General features: G+C 40.7%; 2 pseudogenes; both read left to right on the forward strand.

Moving 5' to 3' along the window:
- Positions 1-232: 232 nt before the first annotated feature.
- Positions 233-8,273, forward strand: LOC147434014 (flavonoid 3',5'-hydroxylase-like; annotated as a pseudogene).
- LOC147434015 (geraniol 8-hydroxylase pseudogene) lies at positions 4,314-4,795 on the forward strand (annotated as a pseudogene).
- Positions 8,274-8,840: the final 567 nt, after the last annotated feature.

Here is an 8,840-nt window from a genome sequence, read left to right on the forward strand (position 1 = left end):
CCATGACTGTAAAGAGAGCTAGGAAGGAGAAATCTACACAATTTGATGATGAGAGAAGCATGAAAGGGGAGACTAGCAAGAGGCCGTCAAGGCCACGACGGAAAATAGGCATCACCAACTTCTAGTTAGGGGAAAGTTCTAGGCCCTATGATCTAACATTGGATGTGGCAAAGCAAGGACCAAAGATTACATGGCCATAGCTGCTACATCTTGCACCAAAGGTAAGGCGAAAATGGTCCAAAATGGTTACTACAAGGTGCTCCAAAGCGAAGGTAGGCGGAGCAATTTCGGGTTGCAACATGGATGACATCCTTCCAATTGTCGACGTCAACATAAAGGGTAAGAGGGTTGGAAACACCTACATTGATGGAGGTGCACAAATTTGTGTGATGAGTGAAGCTATGATGCTTCGGTTAGGGCTCGAGATTGACAGGCCTTCTCCATGCAAGGCAAAGATGGCAAACATCGCAAAAGTAAAATGTGCAGGTGTGGTAAGTGCTGTGAAGATAAAAGCTTTCAACACTGAGGTAGAAGTAGATGTTTTGTGATGCCTACTAAGGGGAAGGGCTATCCATTAATCTTGGTAAGACCATGGTTGATGTCCATGAAGGAAAAGCAGGATTGGGACACTAGCCTTCTACACATGAATGGTAAGAAAGGGGACACAATCTACTACGACATGAAGACTGGCAAGCAGAAGCAAATGGACCTAGAGACATTAGCAGATGAAACCACTAGTGAGTCTTCCACTTCTGAGGAGGAGACCACATCCACGGATGAAAGTGATAGTTCCATCGATGTGATGGGTATCATCATGAAGGATATACAAGGGTAAGCACAACTGGCGACCCATCACCAGAAGGGCAAAGCAATGAAGAGGAAAGTAAATCACCTGGCCTAGGAGAAAGTAGGTTGAAGGGTATGATGTCTATGGAGTTAACAATTGAAGAGAAAGATAAATTTTTGCAAATGTTGATGGGATTTCCTGACCTTTTCATTGACAACTATGAAAGAATCACAGGTATTACAGTAGTGGAACATCATATTAAGTTGAATGAAGGGGTAAAGCTAGTTGTGAAAAAGCTATGACGGCTGGGAGTCATACAAGAAAAGCCACTCCTTACCGAGTTAAGAAAGCTACTAGAAGCAGAGTTCATATATCCTGTAGAAAAATCAGAGTGGGTGTCACCCATAGTAGTGACGCCTAAGAAGAATGGTAAGTGGAGGGTCTGCATTGACTACAAACCACTAAATGCAGCTACAAAGAGAGACCACTTTCCTCTCCCTTTCTTGGATGAAATTCTGAATGAAGTGGCGGGTTTTGAATGATACACCGTGTGTGATGGTTATTTTGGGTATTTTCAAATACGCATAGCCTTGGAAGATCAGCTAAAAACCACTTTCATTACGCCATGGGGTTATTTTTGCATACAGAGTTATGCCATTTGGTCTCGCAAATGCACCGGCCACATTCCAAAGATATGTCACATATGTCTTTCAACCGTTCTTTGAAACATCCATAAGAGTGTTCATTGATGATTTCTGTATATATAGCCCTCGCATTTCACACTTAAAAAAGGTAACTGAGGGTTTGGCAAGGTTGCATAGCCTAGGTAGGAAATTAAATGTAGACAAGTGCCACATTGAGAAAAGTAGAGTTATTATTTTAGGCCATGAAATTTCAGCAAAAGGTATCAACGCCGGTCCAAGTAAGGTGTCTACACTTATAGCCCTACCTTCATTAACAACCACACATCAACTGGTCTCTTTTTTACAAAAGGTGAGGTACTTAAGTAGATTCATACATCTACTATCACAACTTGTTCTACCACTACAACAACTCACACAACGATCAACTTTCACCTGGGACGAGGAGAGCGAACATCACTACAACAAGGTAAAGGAGGTCTTAGCCACCCTACCAACTATCTCACCACCTAAGTGGGATGAGAAATTCTATGTCACCTCAAGTGTGGGTGATGACTCCTTGGGGGATATGCTACTCCAGAAGGATACAACATCTTTCATGAGGCCAATCTACTTCTTCAGTCAAATGATGACAGCAGCAGAGAAAGGTTTCACCCATGTGGAACACCTAGTCCTAGATCTTATATTTGTAACTACAAAGTTTAGGTCATACACTACAAGACATCGTGCAAAAATCTGTGTAGGTATCCACGAAATAAAGTTACTTTTTAAACTAAAAAGCGCTAAAATAGACCTCGAAAGAGACAGTGGTATCGTAGTGTCGGTATGAGCATCGATATACCTTACGTCGGGATAAACCTTGAAATACGCATCTAAATATGCTACAAAATATACACCGATATTTCTATAGTATATTCTGATGCTTATTACAAGCCTGTATCGATGCTCCTACCGTTGTCTATACCGACGACCAAACTTGCAAATTGTTTTTGGGCAGAGAGAGCTGGGAACTAATGCTGCACGTACTACAACAAAAGAAAACAGCCCTCTCTGCCCAAAGGAAGAGTGCACAAGCAACCGCACTCCACCTACAAGCTGATGCTAAAGAGCGAGTGCATGGCAATTAGAAGAATTGTAAAAATAACATAACCTGTTACCATAATTAAAACATGAGTTGAAAATTGTAAAATCATAAATATAACCTGTTTTCCATAGCATAACCATTACCATAACTTTCTTGTCATACCATAACCATAACATCATTGCACAACCATAACCATAACCATCACATGATTGCTATACCATCATAGCAAAACCATAACCATCACCTGATTGCCATACCATCATTGCGCAACCATAACCATAACCATAACCATAACCATAACCATCACATGATTGCTATACCATCATAGAAAAACCATAACCATCACCTCATTGCCATACCATCATTGCACAACCATAACCATCACATGATTTCATACCATCATAGCAAAACCATAATCTTAAGTTGACTATCAAACCTTAACCATAACATCTGTGCCATACCATAAACATAACCATAAACCATAAACATAAGCACTACAAAACTGTACATATGCAAAAAATCATTGAGTGAGAAGACCCTCATGGTAATACCTCCCAAATGACGTCCTCTCCCTCCTCCTGCAACTGGGTCAAAAGGGCCACAAGTCCATGCTTGTACCCATACTTGTCCTCTCGACGTGTCGGAAGGCGCTTCACGGCAACTTCCTGCAAAATTATGGTTTAATCATTAGATAAATCTTCAAATAAGATATAGATTTTTAATAATTTAAAGCATACGTCTAATACTTACAAACTCATGTCGAAGCGTATCGTAGCCTCCACTGCCAAGATGTGACGCTCTCGCAGACTCCAAACATGCTCTAGCTGCATCTCTCTGCTGCTGAAATCTATTAGGATTGTCTTGTGTCTCTCGTGCAATCCCTGTTCACTCCTCTTCATCCATCTCTTGCAATGTGGCCCCATCTCTTGCAAGCAAGCAATAACATGGTATCCAAGATGGTGCTAGGGAAAACACTGCATGAAATGATTTTCCACAGATTCACATATTGTGGATCCTTCTCTCAATCTGGTGCATCTCCTTGATGAGTTGTTACAGTGCCTCAACATCTTCAATATTAGTGACATCTTCCCCTTGATTGCATGTATGGACATTCAGGGTGTCTGGCGTCGCTGTTGCTAGATAGCTCAAAATCTCAGCATCCTCTTGCAGGAGATTCCTTACTCTCGACAGAGGAGCAGCCCTGTGGTAGCACTATTGAATCCTCCACCAGTGTGGACCTTTTGGACCTGCTGCTCTCACTGTCCTCCAAGGAGAGTAAAATCGATGACAACATAAAAGCCTTCATACTGGTATGGCACCAAGTTCGAATCCCACCAAATTTGGTGTGTGTATGTGTGTGTGTGTGTGTGTGTGTGTGTGTGTGTGTGTGTGTGTGTGTGTGTGTGTGTGTATGTGTGTGTGTGTGTGTGTCTATGTGTGTGTGTGTGTGTGTGTGTGTGTGTGTGTGTGTGTGTTTGTGTGTGTGTGTGTGTGTGTGTGTGGGGGGGTGAGAGAGAGAAAGAGAGAGAGAGAGAGAGAGAGAGAGAGAGAGAGAGAGAGAGAGAGAGAGAGAGAGAGAGAGAGAGAGTACATGCTGTAAATGTCTTCTTTTTTGTGTGTTTGTGTGTGTGTGTGTGTGTGTGTGTGTGTGAGAGAGAGAGAGAGAGAGAGAGAGAGAGAGAGTACATGCTATAAATGTCTTCTTTTTTGTGTTGTCAAGGATATGTTTATTGGAGGGATAGATAAATCTGCTTACACAATTGAGTGGGAACTTTCTAAACTTCTAGCAAGTCCTCAAGAATTAAAACTTGTGCAAGAGGAGATTGAAATGGTAGTGGGCACGGAGCACATGGTGAAGGAGACCGACATTTCCCACTTACCATATCTAAGAGCCATTGTCAATGAAACCATGAGGCTTTGATGTCCTTGAAAATATACAAGTAGATGTGAATGCATGGGCAATAGGTCGAGATACGGATACGTGGGATGAGCCATTATTATTTAAGCCAAATAGGTTTTCAAATAGTAATTTGAGCGTGGAAGGGAAGTTTATGAATTGTTAGCGTTTGGGGGCGAAGAGAATGTCCTGGTTCTTTGCTAGGTCTCTTGAATGTACAAATTGAACTTGCAAGCTTACTACAAGGCTTCAATTGGAGGGCTCCTCCAGAACTTGATTTGCAAGAGAAGTTTGGCATTATCACAATTAAAGACATCCCACTAGTAGCAATGGTAGCACCATGTTTGCCCACTCATCTCTATTATACAAAAGGTGGGATTAGTTAACTCATGACTATGTTGTTCATTTCTTCCTAGATTTGCTATTTGTAGAACTTCTCAGGTTATCCTTCTTCATTGTGTACAATCTATATCTAATATGTTTCACTACCATTTCACTTATTTAGCAATTCATTGCCATAGCGCATATTGAACACCTTTACCATGATAAAACGCAAGAGTGGATCGGCTTTCTTTTTTGGAGATTTTTCCCCCCAGTTAGTACTACCATGTACATGCAAGGCAAGTCCTAGCAGCAATTATTGAGACTAAATTATTAAGGTTTCAGGTGGTATTTGTATATACATGCAGAGACTCGTGTAAAAAGAAATTGTAGTTAAATCAAATTTAAAGTACTTCGAGCTTTTGGGTATTTGGATCTCGACTTCCACTTCTATTTGTGCATCATTCATTTTCCCTCGTTTGGCATTATACAAAGTTTGTAATGGTTTCAACTACAAATTAGTAAGAGATAACTAATATCAATTAGAAAACAAAATTGATTACATAGAAACAACCAATAATATAAATCTCTTGATGAAAATAGCCCATCCACCTCTTGATGGTAACTTCTCTATAAGTAGACGTTTTGTTTCAATATTGAATACAACTAAAATATTTCAATGGGCAAGTACAAAATTCATAGCTCTTAAACATTTAGAACTATGGAGTAACACTTATAAAATCCTCCTCAAATGTTGGCCAATCGCCACTCCCATGATGGTACACAGGATCATGCGCCCTCTTACACCCTTATGACACCTCTCTGTCACACCAGAAGTTGGGAGAGTTGAACATCCTCCTCAAATGTTGGCCAATCGCCACTCCCATGATGGTACATAGGATCATGCGCCCTCTTACACCCTTATGACACCTCTCTGTCACACCAGAACTTGGGAGAGTTGAACTAGCGTGAGAAAAATGGCCTTAAAACAGTGTCGCATTGCTCTCCATTCAGGATAAGAAAAAGGGTGGAAACAAGCAATTTATGCTTGCTTGAAGTGTATATATAATTTATGTAGTTATGGGGCATTGATGCCGACAAGATTAGACATGCATGTGTGCCTAATGTGGTTTTTCGGGGCCATAAAGTATCTTTTTATGCATGTGATCTAGGATGCTTGGAAGTTGGCAAAGTAAAGGTTTAAGGGCTGATTATATAGTGCTCTCCAAGTCTCCATGTATATCTTTACGATTCATAATATGGAGTCCGGATAGGAAAGTTAATAGCACGTAAATGTTTTCCAAGGGCTGAGTGTGTAGTGTATGTATGATTAGGCTCAATTTGATTGTAGATAGAACAAATTAAGGCTAAAACAGGTCACTTTTTAATTGCTTCTTGGATACTTTGGAGGATTTCTTTTATTTATGAAGTGGATTAACCGTAGTGTGCCATGTGTCCACTGTGAATCCCATATGCCGCTTTACATTGAAGCACTAAGGGATATAAAGCATAAAATGTGAGAAAAGCTAAACGGGGATTTAATATTCACCTGATCACATGAAATTTCTTATGATCACAATGTTTATTATCGCATTCACATAATCACAATTACGTGATCACAAAAAAGTCAATAAATGGTGATGTGGAAACCCACCAAAACCCCATCGGGTAATGTGTTTATGGTAATGGGCTTACTACGAAACTTTGTGAACCCTAAACTGGGCCCGCCAGGAAATGAAAAAATTTGAGGGGGCTTATCATATTGGATGATTTCTATAGGTTAAGGGAAAGTCATGTTAATATTTAACATGATCATGTATTTTGAAATGTGATCACACAATATTTGTGATCATGTTAATGAAATCCCTGGAGCTAAGGGTATCTCTTGCGAGAGCCTCTCCATTGGGAAGCTCTCACCCCATGGAGCTATGGTGTGGTGGCTCCTTCCTTGCGTAGGTAATGCTGGCTAGTATAGTGGTAGTAGATGGCCCTGGTAGAATCGAATGAGCTGACAATGACTACTTGTTGTTGGACCTATAGGAGGGTGTTCAAACACAATTCCCATTTGGCTTCCCCTTTCTGGGACGTAAGGACTACATGGGCATATGTTGAGAGCCCAAGTGGGTACTTGAGAGCTAGTGTGCCTAAAGATAGAAAAGAAAGCCATAGGGCTTGGTTAAGAAGTCTACGAGCATGTGAAAAAAGAGGAGAAGATGAGTAGCAAGAGGGGTTTTATTTGATAAGTTAGGAGAGTTTTCTACATATTGTTTTTGGGTAGAGGCATGGTAATGTGTCACTGAATATGTTGTCCCAGACAGTGCTAGTTACTTGTGCTTGTTAGCATATACTTAAAACGGATGGGCAAGTCCTTTGGATTTCAAATGTTCCATAAAAAATTTATTTTCCGTCCTCATGTGCTTCTGTTTTCAGTTACTAAAGACGATGTGGGGACTCTCTCTCTCTCTCTCTCTCTCTCTCTCTCTCTCTCTCTCTCTCTCTCTCTCTCTCTCTCTCTCTCTCTCTCTCTCTCGTTCGTTCGTTCATTCCTTGACCCAGGCTGATGAGCTCTTTCTCTCGATCCGACACAAACCTACAGATATGGAGAACCAGCAGCCAACATTATTGCCACTAGCTCCAATGCTAGAAATGGAGCCATACTGTAATGTGATGGTAAGCAAATCTTATGTGTAGTCCACCCACTCCAAATGTAGTCATTGGTTTTGTTGCTCTCATTGTCCTCCAAGGAGAGTATAACCGATGACAACATAAAAGCCTTCATACTGGTATGGCTCCAAGTTTGAATCCCACCAAATTTGGTGTGTGTATGTGTGTGTGTGTGTGAGTGTGTGTGTGTGTGTGTGTGTGTGAGTGAGAGAGAGACAGACAGAGAGAGAGAGAGAGAGAGAGTGCATGCTATAAATGTCTTCTTTTTTGTGTTGTCAAGGATACGTTTATTGGAGGGACAGATACATCTGCTTACACAATTGAGTGGGCACTTTTTAAACTTCTAGCAAGTCCTCAAGAATTAAAACTCGTGCAAGAGCAGATTGAAAAGTTGGTAGGCATGGAACGAATGGTGGAGGAGACCAACATTGCTCACTTACCATATCTAAGAGCCATTGTCAATGAAACCATGAGGCTGCACCCAGTGGTACTTTTTTTGATACCACACATGGCTACTCAATCATGCAAGCTCATGGGCTTTGATGTCCTTGAAAATATACAAGTATATGTGAATGCATGGGCAATAGGTCGAGATGCGGATACGTGGGATGAGCCATTACTATGAGTGTGGAAGGGAAGAATTATGAATTGTTAGCCTTTGGGGCCGGGCGAAGAGGATGTACTAGTTATTTGCTAGATCTCTTGAATGTACAAATTCAACTTGCAAGCTTATTACAAGGCTTCCACTGGTGGGCTCCTCTAGAATTTGATTTTCAAGAGAAGTTTGGCATTATCACAATTAAAGACAGCCCACTAGTAGCAATGGTAGCACCGTGTTTGCCCACTCATCTCTATTACACAAAAGGTGGGATTAGTTAACTCATGACTATGTTGTTCATTTCTTCCAAGATTTGCTACTTGTAGAACTTCTCATTGTGTACAATCTATATCTAATATGTAACACTACCATTTCCTTTATTTAGCAATTTCATTGCTATAGCACAGCTTTCTCAAAAACCCATAATAGCTCATCCACCTTTTGATGGTAGTTCTCTATAAGGGATGCAGGCATAGGCCTTTCTTTGGCCGTACATGTGCTTCAACCTTGATGGCTCCCTTCCAATAGTGAAGTTTGTTTCAATTATTGAATACAACCTAAATATTTCAATGGGAAAGTACAAAATCCACAACTCTTAAACATTTAGAATTATGGAGTAACACTTACAAAATCTTCCTCAAATGTTGGCCAGTCGCCACTCCCATGATGGTACATAGGATCATGCGCCCTCTTACACCCTTATGACACCTCTCTGTTGGCACCAGAAGTTGGGAGAGTTGAACTAGTGTGAGAAAAATGGTCTTAAAATAGTGTCACGTTGCTCTCCATTCATGATAAGAAAAAGGGTGGAAAAAAGAAATTTATGCTTGCTTGAAGTGTATATATTA

Source organism: Adiantum capillus-veneris, chromosome 19 (assembly GCF_014529385.1).
Source record: "Adiantum capillus-veneris isolate H3 chromosome 19, ASM1452938v2, whole genome shotgun sequence".
Classification (NCBI taxonomy): Eukaryota; Viridiplantae; Streptophyta; class Polypodiopsida; order Polypodiales; family Pteridaceae; genus Adiantum; species Adiantum capillus-veneris.